We start from the raw sequence: 18,084 nt of genomic DNA, 5'->3' as shown, positions 1-18,084 counted from the left end.
TTGCGGTTTATACTATGTAGAGGTAAAGTAAAAAAGTTAAGGTAAATAAAAATTAATATTATCAATTTACCTTGTTTGCCTTAATAACGCTAAAGGACCACGGAACTTACGGCCTTAATATTCCCATGACTTTTAGATGGATCAGTTTGAACGTAGTGATGACACCTTGCAGAAACGGCTGATGGTTAATGTCAAGGCTGTGTCCGTAACGTTAAAGTCCTGGCAGTCCTAGATGTACGTTCCCCTCCCGTCATCATTAAGTTGGTGGGCTTAGAATGCATTGCCTCATAACACGAGCGTTCACCCTCCCCTTGGTCTCGTAACTGAGATACCATATAAGGCGACTTTCCACGAAGTAGATAGCGGATGTGAGTGAGAACTCATAAACATTAATATAAACAAAAGTGTCAATAATTTAAATAATGACGAAGGAGAAAGCAGGTCGGAATCGACTTCGGCTAAGCTGGATGGTCTTTCGGAATGGATACCATCACTTAGGGAAAATCGAAAAGGCTGAGGGCAATGCAGAGAAAGCCTGGCTTACCGTCACTAGAGGCAAGTAACAATTAACTGTCAACAAAAGCCATAGGCACCGCCAGCTCTAGTAGATGAATCTCTACTTAGCTCATGGATGGAAGAGAATTCCCAACAAACGCTAAGGACCCTGTGCGTAATTGCATGACCACCGGTGTGAGATTGCTGGCTGGCACCTCGGTAGGTCTAACCTATTTATGTGTGCCGACGAATGAGTGGGATCAAGACTCTAGGAGGTGGCTAAATCGGATCTCCAATTGCGACCTCGTGCTCATGTTTGATTTCCAGCCAAACTCTACACTCGATTGAAATTGGAAAAAATGTTAACATATTGTAATCCATCTCTCCCCATACAATATATTATCTACTCCCAGGTGGCCAGCAAAAAAATACATGTTGGGCTTTGAATTGTAACGTTTTTTTTTTTACCAGGACTAAAAGTCATGCTTCTGACGTAATTGATTTTGAAAAGACAAATAAAATATGTAGGATCAGCAGCAGCAGTAGAATGAATCTGAATGATACTGATCGCAAAAAGATCATGGATTTTTTCGCCATAGTGGGTGTATGTGGGTATGGTAAAATACCATTGAATCCCAGAATGTTCTTATCCAGTATAAGTAACGGATCACTTGKACCCTGAGGAAAAAAAATAGTCTTGGCCCAGATCTCTTAAAACCGAATATAATACTACTAAGAACACAACAAACGCAAACAAGGTTTGTAAAGACATTTAAAAAATTTTGTACTTAAATAGGCAAATATTTATAAATTTTTTATTCCTTTCTCACTTTAGGAATTGATTTGGCTGATCAAATGGCAAGTTACTTCATCCCTCTCCGTAAAACAATTCTCAGGTTTCATAAAGTTGCTTTTGAAGTTCTTATAAATACGGCGGTTATAAACACGTTATAAACACGTATATTTTGTACAAACAAAATAATTCCAATATAAAAATATCTTACCTTCGGCAAAATATAATTATGAAATTAAGTGGAAGAGAAAACGGTAGAGAAAGGGAAGGAAATCCACTCGAAAATGGACATCGACTCTCTGACGTGGTGTTCCCTTAGTTTTAGGTGATACGTACAACCGTTAGGTGAACAAAACTATATTACTCTGAGTAACTGGTATAAAAAGCGTAAAAAAAAATTGTTCAACTACACTGTTATACGAAATTCTGTAAAATATTATAAGGATGTATAGTATATATGTATGTAGATATGTAACTTAGACTTTAAAATTTAAGGTTTGCCATTTTTGATAATGCATATGTATAATGATTCTTCAAAAATAAATCTATAGCACATTTATAGGGCGATGAACAGCCATACACAGAGATATTGGCGGTGCATAAAACACAGTTCTCTTAATCACATACATATGTAGTACCACAAACCCTCTCATATGACTCCAAATTTGACCTTCTGTCTAACAGTGATGTCCAAAGCTAATTAAATCTCATTCATATGTACATACGCACTCTAATATACTCTAATATACATATGTATATAGTACATATAATATTTGCAGCTCTAGGCGATTGGTGGTTGAATATGTATGTATTGATAAACACGTCTGATTTTTTCAATTCAAATTTAAGTTTGTATGCATTTAAAATACCACCATCGTAAACTTATCAGTTGTGTAATTCGACAGATGCCCTCACTTTGACATTTACAGTTTTTCAGAAACTCTGAATTAAAAAGCGAACAAATTTGTTTTACAATATAAATTTTATCGACAATCGCAGGTTCAATCTCCGCAGCGCATGAACTGTCTTTGGGAAACTATATACACTAACCGCAAAGGAAAAACTTTTTGTCAGTGTGTTAATTTGATTAATTGTATGTATTTCTTTGTTAGATTATTCGCGAAAACTTAAACGGGGTGGGTCGATACTAGCGAAGTGCTGTACATATTATATGGTGATAATAAAAAACGGGACAACAAGGGATTATTTACAATTAAATTTCAATTGTAGCTTTTTGGCGTGATAAGTGTAGCAGCCGGTTATAACACTGGGACGTGGTGCAAGGTGGCCAGATGTAGACACTTGTCAGAGTACATATACGCAATCATTAACGTCGTGTCCCCGAAAACAACCACCAAACAAGGGTAACAATTTTTTACAGAGGCTGTGAGTAGTGGAGATATGTATCAACTTGAACTACAAAAATCGCATGCAAACAAGTGCAGGTCCTCAATTAGTGGCGCACCGCTGAATTTGATAGTAGACGCAAGCTAAACTTTCAGACATACTCCCATCTGTTCACATCAATTTATAACAAAACAATTAATGTATAAATTTTGATTATCCGTAAAACTTCTTTGACCAGATTTATAATTTCTACACTGCTGCAATATTATTCTACAACGTTAATTATTTTGTTTACATAACGGTTGTTTGTTTCACCTAAAACTAAACGTGGTATACCTGTGCCCAAAAAATAAGATGCCATTGTATTTATTTTGAAAATTCTTTATTTATTCTTCCAAATCAATTTCATCCCCTTCAAAGTAATCCCCTCCTGATGCAATGCACTTATGCCAACGGATTTTCCAATCTTTGAAACACTGGTTGTATGGTTGTAGTCGCTTTCCGGGATGGCCTTCAGTTCCGTCTTCGCTGCGGCTTGAATCTCCTCTATCGTATAAAAACGGTGTCCCCGGAGCGGTCTTTTGAGCTTGGTGAACAGCCAGAAGTCGCATGGCGCGAGATCAGGTGAATACGGCGGTTGCGGAACGATATGGGTTGAGTTTTTGGCGAAATGATCACGAATTACGAGGGCAGTATGGGATGGTGCATTATCGTGGTGTAAAAACCAAGAATTGTCTTTCCACAATTCCGGCCTTTYTATGCGGATAGCGGTACGCAAACGACGTATAACGTTCAAATAATATTCCTTGTTGACTGCTTGAGCGGTTGGAAGGAATTTATAATGCACAACACCACGATAATCGAAGAAAACAGTCAACATGATCGCCAGTTATAATGCGTTTCATGACACAATCTTTGATTTGTTGAACTTGAGCTTCGTCGGTTAAGGTTGATGGTCGCCCTGGACGCTCTTCGTCTTCGACACGTTCACGGCCGGCTTGGAACTCACTATACCACTTGTAAACATTTTTTTTAGACATAGCCTCATCACCAAAGGCTTTCTGCACCCTCCTCAACGTCATCCTTTCCGCAGCAGAAAAATGATTCCGTAAACAAAATTTAATGCAAATTCTTTGCTCAACAAATTTCGGCATCCCAAAAATCGAAAAACTCACTTTTAGCAGCTCACAAAACGACACGTATCTCAAACACTAATGAATATTTTGACATAAATGTGACTGACAGTACTATCAACCTARAAAAAAAATAATTCTCCAAATCCTTCGACGCGCGCAGTTTAAATTCAAATGTCACCTTATTTTTTGGGTTATAAATGATGATCATATATAAATGATCAGGATGAAGAGACGAATTGAAATCCCGGTRACCGTAAGTCTGCTCGTTTGTCCGTGCAACCTTTAATTAATATGTGTAAAATTGGATCAATAATACCCCAGCTCCCACATACTACATTTGTATTATGTTTTTCGTTTTTATAACAATCCTTATGTCAAATATGTCAGTCAGTGTATAAGTTCTACGAGTATCTATATAGTATATGTATATGTAAAATTGTTTACGTTACGTTTACGTTTTTCCCTTTTGATTCCTACGAGTTGCAAGAGTGTGAAATGTTCAGTTACAAACGAACTTAGACTTTGGTAAATCATTAACGAAATGCTATCTCAAGTATATTTCATTGTGGATAGTATAATTTTTGTTTGGAATTAATTTTAACTTATCATCCTACAGTAAATGTAGTAAACGTATGTTTAGAGAATAATATAGTAGAGTTGCACTTTTGGCCCAATCGATAACCTGTAAAGCTACAGATACGAAATATATTATTTAACTGTGAAGTCTTTATTCAAATTAATTTGAGTGATAATGTAATAAGTAAGATAACAAGTAAAAATCTTAAATTATATTTTGAACTCAAAAATGTAAAAACTTAGAGGACTGCGATCTCCATAAAATAATATTAGATTGAGTAATAATAATTTAAAGCAAAATAAACATTAGAGGTTTCTTGGGTAAAAAGGACTATGCATAATGACAGATCGATATTTATAAAATTGAGGAATAAGTTCGCGGAAATACAGACAGAGAAATGTACAGGCGAACATGTCCGAATCGACTCAGATTATCATTCTGATCATTTATATGTATGCATATACTCGTATATATATTTTATAGAGTTTCCGACGTTTCCATCTGGGTGTGATAAACTTGGTGGCATACTACTCTGTTCAGGATATAAAAAGATATGGATATCAATATACAATATTTCATTWGATAGTTTAAATTTTATTGAAGGGCATAATTTGTACCTTTATGCATTTTTTAACAAAAAATTTTTAATAATGTCTGCTTTGACCTCAATGTTATGCATGTATTATTTTTATTTTTAAAATCTAAAATGTTTGATACATGTCTAAATTTAATTGATATCCAAGGTGTATTTGTATGTAGATATACTTGCATTTACCAATGTGATTAAGTCAAAGTTTAATCTACTGCCCGCCTAGAATTCGGAATGTAATTGTGCTAATACCCGGTTTTCGAAAAATTGTGTTTGTTTCTTTGAAGTTCCTTCTCCTCCTCTTTGCTAAACCAGYTAATGAACGTTTTGTTTATGTAAAAATTGAAAGTTCGCATAATATCTTTATGATTTAGCGGTCAAAACTGAGGTCTACATATTCGGTACCTAGAGGCTTGAAAAGTTTTGGATCGAATTGAACAATTTTTGACCATAAGGTGGCWTACCCTAAGTGTATTATTATTAACTTATTAGAAAGCGGAGCCAAGCTCACTTTAAAAAAAGAAAAATTCAACAGGTGCCTCTTGCTTCTGCGATATCCTATGTCCAATTACAGTTCCATACCTTTATTAGTGCTTAGTTATAGCACTTTATACGTTCCGCCCATCTATCTACAAACTCATTTTTTTTTTGTCAAAGAATGGGCATACCAAGTTTCATCAAGTTATCTCAATTTTTACTCAAGTGACAGCTTGCACGGACGGACGGACAGACATTCACTCGGATTTCAACTCGTCACTTTATATTGATCATTTATATATACATACATATATAACCCTATATCTAACTCGATTAGTTTTAGGTGAGACTTACAAGCGTTAGCTGAAATATTCTATTATAATCTATAGCAAAGGTACAAGAGTATAAAAATTCAGCTATTAAATTTGAGATTGACTCTCAATTTCATTAAAACTCGTCATGTGTCCAATATATAAAAACAATTTACTCGAGGTTTGTAATGAAAGTATAGCGAATTTTGAATTTTCTCGGGTCAGAGTTACAGTTACAGTTAACAAAACTATGTATTATACTCTGTAGCAAAATGTTTTGAAAGTGATAAAAAATGCATGCAAAATATTATTGTAGGAAAAAGAGTCCCGCGATTTGTAGGAGATGAGATGTGAAAATAGCGTATGAATCAAAAACATTTACCATCTTGTATTGTTTTTAATACAGTAATATAACACAATTACGAAGGAAAGCTCGGTATGTGTATACACTCATTCACTATAGTAAGATTATTTGTTCGCATCCATAAATGAAATTTGCATATTCATGCAGTGGATTTACATGCTTAAAGCATATGTACACACAAGTTTTTCTTTTATTTTGAAATATTTTTGCATTTCATTGCATCTGAATATCGGTCTAATGACGTAGCATCAATTACGCTGGAATCGCCGACGAAAGGGTTAAACAAAGAAACTGGGTTTTGTCATTTATTCACCATTTTTAATACATTAAGGTGTTCCAATTTAACATTACTTAATTTTTCTTATAATTTTATACACATTATGTAATGGTGCAAGATAGCATTAAATCTTAATTGGAAAGGAGAGGGGGTAACGAACTATACACCTATATAGATGTATTTTAATCATTCTCAGGCAGTAGTAAGCGTCCTGTGACAGTTCTTCTATAGTATTTTGTGTGCTATTTTTCTTTTTCCTTTGATATCCACATCTTTACATTATCTACCCTAACAATTATTATATCTACATCTGTATATATAAATATGTTTTATTAATGCAATAGTGTCACTTGAAAGCTTAACGCTAACAAAAGGATTTATGAGTGAAAGGGTTGAACACGAAATTTACCGTATCACTTTAATTTAAAGTGTTTTACACTGAATTAATATAGCATGGGCACATCACACATTTGACAATAGGAAAAAACCAAAAATAAATTGATACTTACGCGGAGCGTCATCCCTTATGAGTTTAAAATTAGGATAGTCTTGTAAAAAGAAGTACTCATGCAAAGTGTAGTTCACATAGGTCAGAGAATTGGACAATATCCAATTGCTCTGTGTTTCCGATTTGCAAGAATTCTCCTGCTCTTGCACTCTAACACAAATATTCATTAAAAAGTATCTCCAAGCCAACAAGTGTACTTGATGGCTTTAGAGTGTTAGCTGTATCAATTAAATGTCTTTATTTTCTTTGTTGCTCATAAAGTCGATATGAAGTTTAACAAACCACTTTTTAGTATTACATATGAATTAAATTCTATTGTCTCTAGGTGTCTAAGATTAAAAAATCTTGCGAAACAATTTGAAATGTTTTATTCGAGAAAATTATGTATGGATCACAATGATAATTTACATGAAATATGACCTAAGGTCATTTAATCACATATTCACATATAATTACTAATGTGGACTAAAAATAGCACTAAGACTGTTTAATTCAAATTTTGCGCAAAAAAACCATTCGTAGAATTTTTTTTTTGGATGTGTGCGGAATCAAATTTTTGGTGCCTCAGAATCCACGATTAATAGTCAGAGGTCTTACTGGCATCGTTGGGAAATAATTTGAAAGATCATTTAGCCCAAAGAAAAGTGAAAGCAAGATTGGTTCTAAAATCACTCTTTTCTTCGGACAACACTGGCGATGAGTCCTGGATCTATGCTTACGACTCGGAAACATTTAATCAATTACACAAACATCGTGGCAAAGATGAGTCGGAACCGAAAACTGAAACCACGTCAAAGCAGGTCAAAAATCAAGGCTATTTTGACAGTTTCCTTCAATTACTATGGTGTGGTGCTTTCCTAATTCCCTCCGACTGGCCAAACTGTCAACAAGGAATACTATTTGAGTGTTATCCGTCTTTTGGGGAAAGCGATTCGTAAATAGAGGGCGGATTTATGAGTACACAACACTTGGGTTTTGCACCCTGATTTTGCACCGTGGTATTCTGCATTGATTCTTTGTTTTAAAAACAAAGTCTTACAATTTTCTGCTCATAGTAGTATATTAAAATCTACCTAATTAACACAAATCTCTGTGTCATAATTTTTGTTACCGATTGACGTTATGCCAGTTTATTATAATTTTTGTTACCAAATGACGTTATGCCAGTTTATTTATTTTCGCTTAATTTAATGTGTTCTTAATTTATCTATCTATTGAATCTGCACAATAAGTAATAAATTTTAAATCTATTAAAAAATTTTAGAAAAGCTCACATTTTTTTTTTTGAGCCTGTTGGATAATACGTCGATCCTTAGAACGTAGGTTGTTCTCTTCTTAGCAGGCTGAATTGCAAAATTGTTCTTCTGTTCTCTACTTCTTTCTTTATCACAGGAATACATAGATCTCTGTGGTCCCCTTTATCTTATGACAATGTTAGTTTCCCATGTCGTACTCTACAGTTATTGTAATTTGTACGGCTTTTCTTCGCGAGAGACTTTAATGTTTTTGTGGAACTATTCTGTTTCGTGTGTTAGTCCGTTAAACGGTTGACATCTTTCTGGTCTAACCAATCTCCGACAAAAGATAAGTAGTATCTTTGACTCCCTCTWGTCCCCCGGCAGTATCATCCCAAAAGTGGAACCGTCGCCCACCCTTTGACCGCGCTTGCATTACTTCAGGGTGGCGTTCCATTTTTCTCATTGAGAGATTTACATCTGCACACATGCGTACAGGTCCCGCGTTTTGATGAGTAGCAAGAATGCTGCGTATTTCTGGATAATCCCCCAGTTTGCTTCGCYCTCCAACATGGCGCTGATTGAATTGTCAGCGTTTATTGGGCCGACCATGTCTTCTACGGCGGTGCGTTCTCTTTGCCAACGCTCACATTCGAAGAATGTGTGTTCAGTATCGCCTTCTGTCGCGTCGTTATATAGGCATGACCTCKCTTCGACTTTTCCCATTCTGTAGAGGTACCTTTTGAAGTATCCGTGACCAGAAAATAGCTTGATTGTGTAAAAGTCTACTTCTCCGAATTTACGGCTTGTCCATAAATCTAGATCATCAGCCTGGCCCTCCATCTGCCGCGACCTTCATTCTTCCATCTTTATTGCAATGATGTTATCGTATATTTCCTTATTTGTTGTATTGCGCTCTTGTTATTGCCGGGTGATTTCTTTAGTTCAGACAGCTTTTTCCTTTCATATGCTAGAAGGTCGATTGGAGCACTGCCGCTTATAACTAATATTGCGTCGCCTGATACTGTTCTGTAGGCTGATGCGACTCTGAGGGCTGCGGAGCGGTACACCCTGGCCACTGCCTTACGCCGGTTTTCCTTTGTAAGAGCGTCTGCCCAGATTTCGGCTACGTATAATAGGACGCTGGTCGTCGTTGACATTAGAAGCTTTCTCTTTTCTTGCCTGGGGCCTCCTATGTTAGTCATTAATCGGCTTACCTGCAGCGTGCTGGATTTGTGCCCAGAAGGTTAGTCTAGGGTTAAGTCTTACGCCTAGGTAGTTTACTGCTTTTTGTGTCCTAAGAATATCCGTAGTCGTGTGCATGCTTATCTCGAGAGGTMTGTGCTTTTTTGTTAGCAGTAGTAGCTCTGTTTTCTCCGTAGCGAGCTGGAGGTGGTGTGTGTCGAGCCATGCTTGCGTCCGTATGATGACCTGGTTCAGCTTTCTTCGCGCATCTTCTGTATCCCTTAGATACGACTCATCTGGCATTTCCAGTTTTAATATTTCATCATAATTAACGTTTCCCAGGTCTGGGCCTAGAATGGATCCTTATGCTGCCTCTGACGTGACTGCTATCTGTCGTGGTCCCTCTTTAGTTTCRTACAGCAGTTTCCTGTTACTGAGGTAGCTCCGCACCACAGCCCTGAGGTAGTCGGGTATCTTGAAGATTTTCTCGAGGGCGTCGATCATATCTACACATCTAGTGCTGTTGAAGGCGTTTCGAACGTCTAGAGTCGCCAGCAACACTATTCTTTTATATTTATGCCATCTGCGCTGCGCGGCTTCTCCGCTTTCTATGACGAATTTTATAGCTCCTATGGCTGATCTGCCGGGTCTAATACCGTGTTGTCTAGGGGACAGTCTTCCAGCTTCGTTGACAGCCGCGTCGAGTCTGGGTTTAAGTAGGGTTTCGTACAGCTTTCCCGCAGCTTTCATAATGGACAGTATGGTGATGGCGAGTTAGGGTCTCCTTTTCCCTTACTGATTAGCACCAGCCATTGCTTTTTCCAGGGTTCAGGGAATATTCCGGCTTCAAGGCAGGCGTTGTACATATTCAGTAGTACTTCTGGGCGCTCTGCTGCGATTACTTTGTGGACTTCTGCTGGGATCCCGTCCGGGCCGGGTGATTTATTGACCTTGAGCTCGCCAGTCTCTGCTTGCAGCTCTTCAAGGGAACCTGAACTGGGGGATTTGCGCAGTACTGAGAGTTTGTTCTGGATCCCTGACCCTTATTTCGTGTGTGGGGAATAGTGCGTTCACGATGTGATCCATTTTGGCAGCGGTTACGTCAGGTGGCTGTGCTCGAGCGCCGAGTTTTTTCATCACTATTTTATACCCTATCCCCCAGGGGTTTCTGTTTATATTCTCCCGTATTTCCTCCCATTTTCTCTTTTTACTGTCGTCGATGGCGTGCTTCAGCTAGTTTTTTGCTGCTTTATATTGCTCGGCTTCTTGGGGTGCGTCTCCTCTACGCCTAGATCTCGTGTAGGATCAGCGTAGGCGGAGGCATTTGCGTCTGAGTTGGGCGATATTTTCATACCACCACTAAACTGCTGCTTAACGTTTGCTGTGGGAAGCCTTGSCCATTGATTTTTGGCAAGCTTTGGTTATATTAAGCATTGCGTGCTCGACTGTTTTTCTTGCTATAAGGGAGGGGTCGCTAGATTGATTCTGCTCGTCTATTGCGGCGATTAATTTCGATGTGTATAGTTTCGAGATGTTCCACTTTCGAGTTCCGCTATTTTTTGATGATGTCTGGTGTGGTTTTCTCGCATCCCGGTCTTCTGAACRTGGTTGCATTTCCCGTATTGACCACAATTAGACCTATCCGCGCAGCCATTTCTAAAATTCGCTTTCCTCTCGAGTCAGTGTTTGGCATTCCCCACTCTACKGCTCTGGGGTTTAGGTCTCCGGGGATAATCAATCAACGGTCCTGGCTGTGTCCTCTATATTGTCGAGCTTTTCATGAAATTTCTGTATACTATCGCTTGGCGTCAAGTAGCAGCTAATTACTATAAAAAGGTCGCACTTGGCCCAGACGAAACCGTTGCAGTTCCCATTACTTCCAGCGGTGGCGCTACTCCCTTGTAGTAACCATATAGCGGCGGTTGAGCTGTTATCTTGCCATGCATCTCTCTCTTTCTTTTTGTATTGCTCGATTATGATGATTATCTCGTAGTCGTTCTCCATCACCATTTGCGAGAGTGGTGCGTCAGCAGCCTTGCATCTATGCATGGTGGCTTGAAGGATCTTCATCTGTTTCGGTAGTTCTTATGGACAGTACATTTTGCGGAGCCCGGGATGGGATCGACTTTTTCGTGTTTASCCTCTTCGCATAGACAGCATAAGGGAGGCTTTGTGCACTCTTTCATTTTGTGCCCTGGTTTGCCGCATTTTATGCAAACCCTTTGTTTTCTATTTTTTCAATCCCTTTACCCAGCCAATTAGCCAATAGCCTTGCACTTTTCTAGGGGTCCCTCTTCTGCTCGTCTCATTTGGGTTATATAGTCTTGTTTCGGCGAGTTTTGAGTTCCTTCTTTGGCGGCAACTGGGGTGCCCTTCCCTTCTCCTTGTTTTTTCGGTGCTGCTGTTTTTCCGGTGTCTCCCTTGAGGCTGTCTTTTCTCCATTTTTGTCTGGCTGTTTTTGAGTGGCGATGAGTACGGTCGATCTGAGGACCCTACTGATTTTACGGAAGACTGTCCCGTATTCCTCTTCTTGACCATCTTTGTAATGTTTTTCTATCTGTTGGGTTTTTTTTGTTGTTGCGGTGTGTTCATATTTTTCTAGTGGGTCTCCGCTTCAAGCCGCTATCTCCGCACGTTGTAACGGTCGCCCTTAATGAACCCCGTAGGTATCTATGCAAGCAGGGAGGCCACGCGGGGTTGACACAAGTCCTTATGGGAGCTTATGTTCAGAGCCAGGTTCGGGCACGAATCAGGAGCTCGTCTCAACTGAACCTGTACAGAAAAAGAAATTTTTTGGCGACGTACATTGAACGTACTTGAAGACCTGCCACGGTTTTAACGATATGGAGGTGAGAGCAGTGTTAGCCTGCCAGCCATTTCAGTAAGATGTAACTCCTATCTACTGAGGTGATAGAATACTGCCCTCCCCAGCCCTTTGTCAATATGATCTGTATCGGTTTTCCAGTACACCATAATCAGAATTTAACTGTTCTCAATACTGATGGGCTCTTGTCCAGGATTTTTGTCGTCTTCTGTTCCCTTGTCGCTTTGTTGCCTCCCTCTCTTGGGTAGGTTYTCCCTCGGTGCAAACCCGGTGAGGGTTGCGGACGCTTATTTTAAGGCGGCATCTTCTCGCCTCTTCGCGGAAGGTTCATTGGGCGCATGAGGCGCTTTGAGTCAAGTCCTCCTCTCCTGCAGCTATTGGTCGGGGCTACGTATTACTATTCGCAGCTAACCTACTTAGCGTAGGCCGTCCACTATCCGCCAGCTGTGACCCGGTAGTAGTCTCAGCTCAGCCTTACCTATCTGATGTGTATAAGATATATAAAGTTGGGCCATTATACTGTCCTGGGGTATACCTGTCCTTTTTGGTTAATCTGATTTGAAATTAGCAACTTTAACAGTAATGGTCTTACTTTTAAAAAAGACATCAATTTTTTACGCAGTTCGAAAGAGAATATTGTTGTCAATCGTTGACCTTTACGCCCCACTTTACCACACATTTGAGCTAAGTCAAGGAATATTGCTGAAGAGTACCCTTTTCGCTCGAATGCCTATCTGATTTCATTGTCTCCTGTCTCTAATTGTCACAATCGTAATTTAGTGATTCTGTTAGTCAGGAGTCTCATTTTAGTATTACGGCAGATACAGTATACTAGTGTACTATATAATAGAATTATTTGCGTATACACTATAGAGCAAAGTTTCTTATGCGAAAGTAAAATTTTTTCAAATATTGTGAACAGGCTGAGTAGGAGGCTTATTGGAATGTAAGAAGACGGCTGTTTTAAGTCTTAAATTTGGGTTTATCAATTAAGATGATATGAATTTGTTTATTATTCGAGGATGGTTCTCCTACAGCAATCAAATATAATAGGTATAGCTCTAATACCATCTTTGGAGCATTGTTATATAGTCGTGATGACTTTTTTGGATTCATCTTTTATATGATCGTCAAAAATTTTGACTCGGTAGCTTAATTTAATTGAGTTATAAATTTAATCAAAGGTACTATGTTTAAATTGTGTAAATAAATAAAAGTAATTGTAAGCGTGGATACCGTTATATTAGGGGTTCATTCATATTAAGAATATATTTAAATTCGCACATTTAAATTAATGTGATTTCAAATATTTACAGAATAATAATATAAATCATATTTCAATGAAAAGTTTCTTGGTTTTTTAACATAGTTCTACACTTCCAGGACATATATAGAGTCTATGAGATCCTGGCGACGTTTAAATGATAATCCTTCCCAAACCTTTTGCACTATCTGCCTTAACTTTCTCAAATTGGTTGGACTTCGTTCTAAACACTTTTTTAGATCGGTCCTGAAGTTTATTTTTGGAGTTGAGGCAAGGAAACTGCACAGCCTTAATTGCGTTGACTCTACAACCACTTCTTTGCATTTGATGATACGCTTAGGACCGTTATCTTGTTAGTATACTCTTATAAATATTATATTCCCATTATATTTTTTTTTTGTTTGATTTTGTTTGTTTGATAAGGAAAAAATTAAATGTTACAACTAAGCGAAAAACACCAACCAAATTTTTTTTAAATATCTCAATTTTTACATAAGAGGAAATTCCAGCCAAGAGGCCCAAATTTCAAGATTTATTACAATTAATAAAAAAAAAGCATTTCATATTTTCACTATTCATTTGTTATCATTTGTTTATTTATATTTGAACAGTACACAAAATTAATTAAAACAATCGGGTGCAACTGAACATTTTATACTCTTGCATCTTGCAAAGCCAAGGTGTAAAAGGCCAACCAGAGGATCGAAATACAAACAATTTTTATATCTTTCTTCTTCTTTTTCTTCTTATATACTAAATGTAACTCATACACTGACCGACATATTTGGCATAAGGTTTATTAGAAAAATTAAACTCATTATATGGTACATCTATATATATAAAAGAAAGTTGTTGTTAGTTACACCATTTTTAACTCAAGAACGGCTGAACCGATTTGGCTGAAAATTGGTGGGGAGAGGTGGTGTAGAACCAGGGTAAGGACATAGGCTACCTTTAATTTCTTTTTATTAGAATCCAATACAACTCATAAAAATAAAAATTATATTTCAAATTATAATTATTTGTTAAAGAGTCAGGTTTGTAGGAATAATTTGATTATATGCGTACAATTTTAAACAGATTCTTCAAAAAAAAAAAAAAAAAAGAATTCCTAAGAATTTGGAATAGGAGAAAAGAAGTGCAACCAAATATGCAGTGGAATAGACTAGAATAGTCTCAGTAATCAGTTATTGAGTATGTATTATACCACATGCATCCYAAAATACTGATGTCATAACCTTTCCAGCCGCCCTTTTCGTCTTTCCACGTCTGAGAACCGGTTCATCATGTRCAGTCCACTAGAATCACTGTCGATTGGAYTCTAGTGGGAAATGATGGAGAAAATACCGAMGCAAAAATTCGGCCTGATTCCGATTAGAGAGCACTCAACCACTTCTCAGAATCAGTTATTCGTTGTTTTTGTTGCATTATGAACTTGCGAGGCACCCACTTTGCACAGAGCTTTCGCCTCTTTAAGCTTAGCAAGTAACTTTTCATTGGTGGATTTCCCTGAGCCCAAATTCAACAGTATTTTCCTCCAAAAAGCAAAGATTTATTAACACTCAAAATACTCTACGAACCTTTGTTTTATAAACAAACACAAGTTGCTCTACAGAAATGCTATATCGCATTAACTAATAAATATGATCCAACTAATAGAAATTATATTGATAGTAGTTGTAGTATTCTCTATGTATCAGCCACAGTGAAGCGTGGCCGGGTCCTAGGTATATGGGGGTTAAGGGAAGTATTGGACATTCAATCCATTTTTAACATACAGACATTTAAAAGAAGGATTATCCATCAAAAGTCAACCATAAGAACGGGGTCGAAATATTCGGTACTTGAGGGCTTAACAGTTTTTGTTTTAAAAAATTTTTGCTCATAAGGTGGCACATACGAAAACATTATTAAAAGTTTTRTCCTAATATTAATTGCTTCTTGATTTGTGTACTGGAAAGAAAAAAATGAAGTGGGATTTAAAATTGTGCTATACGAGAAGTAGGCGTGGTTGTTGTCCGATTTCATAAATTTTTACAAAATTTTGTCTTTTCTTACTCATTTTTAAACCTTGTCGATTTTTTTAAATATTACAAATTAAAATTTTAATTTTTTTGTTGCAGTCCAGTCGCCACGTCACTAAAATCGGAAGTAATACAAAAGTAATCGGAAATAATATGAATGCCTCACATACCATCATCATTCATATGGAATAAAGTCACCCGGATATTATACGAGTATGTTGGTTAAATGGGGGCTAGGCCAAGTTWTCGCCCAATTTTATCCATTTTAGTCAAAAGGGCACACTTTTATCAGTAAAACACGCGCTCTCATTTTGATAGAGATAATTCAAATGTTGGCGATGTGTTAGGTATATTTATGACACACAGATATAYCATTGTCAGGAACAGATTATTCCTGAAYTTCAATCATATATCTCACACATTGACCAATATTTGCGGTAGAAAGTCAACTATAGGTACTGGAGTCCAAATATTCGGTATCTAGCGGCTTCAATCGTTTTTGTTGGATTTGAACAATTTTTGGTCAGAAGGTTGAATACTCTAAAGGGATAATTCGAGAAAATTTTTATCACGTTAAAATTGTGTTATATGGGAAGTAAACGTGATTACAGTCCGATTTCGCACTGTGAAATAAGGATTTTGGTAGAATATTATGTACCGAATTTAGTTRCACCAAACCTAAAAGTGGGCGGTGCCACGCCGATCGTCTAATTTTTACACTGGCTCCTTTAAAGCGCTATCATACCATCTCTAGGGTAAAATTTACTATCTATGCCGCATTTAGTTATGGATTTATCGCCCTTAAAGTAGTTTTTAACAGTAACAGTACATATATGGGGAGCGAGCKTAGTTATTATATAATTTCATCCATTTTCACATTTCTGGTAATAGTTTTCTGATGCAAGTGATGATTTGCGCAAATCAGTACATGGTGAAATGAAATTAATACAGGACGTGCCCAAACGGTGGAAACTCACCTACTATATGGTTCAGCCATTTTTGGGCTTCAAACACTGTCAATGAAATACTAATTGTGAAATTTAAGAGTATTTGATGAAACGTTTTGTAATTAGAGGCATGATAGTATTATTTTCAATGGAAAATTATTAAAAACATTTAATGATTGAGAGCTAACAAGCTTAAATCTTTTTATTGGATATTCAAAGGTCAAAAGCCAGTTGTTCTAATATACTTTAAAAARATTTAAATAGTTTCTCCRTATAATAAATAAMCACTATAWAGTAATTTTTATTCGTACTAAATGTTGGGTGTTTTAATTTAAAATGCTTAAAAATTCTTATTTTGTTCGATCTGGCCATAATGGAAAATATTATAAAAAACGCTTATTTTGAGGCGCTCTCACACTGGAATAAGTTGAACATCCCTTTATTCCTGGCGTTCAGCATGGTTTCATAAATTAAAGCTCTTATGTTTTATGAGCCGGTTTTATAGGATGTACAAAAAATTAAAAGAAATCTACAAACKAATGGGTGTTATTGAAAATGTTTCAGTTTTAGCTATTTCCATGTTTTTGGACACACGTTTCAAAAAAACTCTTTTCAACGATCACGGCGAAAACCATATCGAAACCGATCCGGGACTTTAGAAGATTTCAGTCTTTSGAGAGACCACCACAAAATAGTGCACTCGAAAACGTGAATGCAAAATTTTATTTCTACAAAGCTTTGTCAAAAAGCTGGGTTTTATAACTACGTAAATAAATAAATAATATACTTTATTGTATCATTTTTTTGTATAATTTTCTTATTGTTTTTTTTTTTATTGAAAGAATTTGTGGTAATTTTATTCGATGTATTCATATCTATTTATACGATACATCGAAGCAATATTTCAATTCATAAAAACGAAAAGAGCATCGATTTATGTTTTTGACTTGCAAGGGTGCCTTAAGTTTTAGGAGTTACAAAAAACCGTTARGTGAACAAAGTTCTTATACTTACAAAACTAAGTGAATATAAAATGCCCGGTTCCACCCGAACAAAACCCTTTCAAACTTGTTGAGTGATTCATTTATACAAAAGGAGTTTCAAAGTAATTTTACTAAGAATGCGGTCTTAACACATTCATATCCCGAAACTAAAAGCGCAATTCTGTAAGCGGTCTCTTGTCACTATTTGAGACATTTTGAGGTAGAGTCTCAATTTGTGACTAGTTACTATTCGCACAGTCTCTAGTCTTTAATCACAAAATATTGTCTCAAAATTGTGAGCTGGCAGTAGGCACATCACTAAAGTAAAACGTATTGATTGCCATTTTGAATATACTGAATAGAGATCATCATAGATATTACTCGATTGTCTTTTTTTTATATTTTGTAAGCAACCCCAAACAGTTAAAAATAAACAAATTTTACATATTGTAAATATTCTGAAACAAAGTCGACATATATTTTAAAATTGATTGGTAATTATGCTTTTTGACTATGTTATTTAATATTTGTTATGCACATATTTTCATGCAAGTGTAAATCGATCTCTAAACAGTGAAATGAAATAGCTGATTAGATCCGCTCGTTTTCAATTGAGAGATTTTTGTGACTGTCAATTACAAAATTGTRAAATCGCCTCAAGTCACAAAAATTTTCTATAATTTAAAATCTCAATTTTAGAGACTTGTGACTGTATCACAGTACAGAAAAGCACGGTAATACCGCCTTA

The sequence above is a fragment of the Bactrocera latifrons genome, unplaced genomic scaffold (genome assembly GCF_001853355.1).
Source record: "Bactrocera latifrons isolate USDA-ARS-PBARC rearing strain unplaced genomic scaffold, ASM185335v1 scaffold_325, whole genome shotgun sequence".
NCBI classification, from domain to species: domain Eukaryota; kingdom Metazoa; phylum Arthropoda; class Insecta; order Diptera; family Tephritidae; genus Bactrocera; species Bactrocera latifrons.
Note: the sequence above shows the minus strand (reverse complement) of the source record.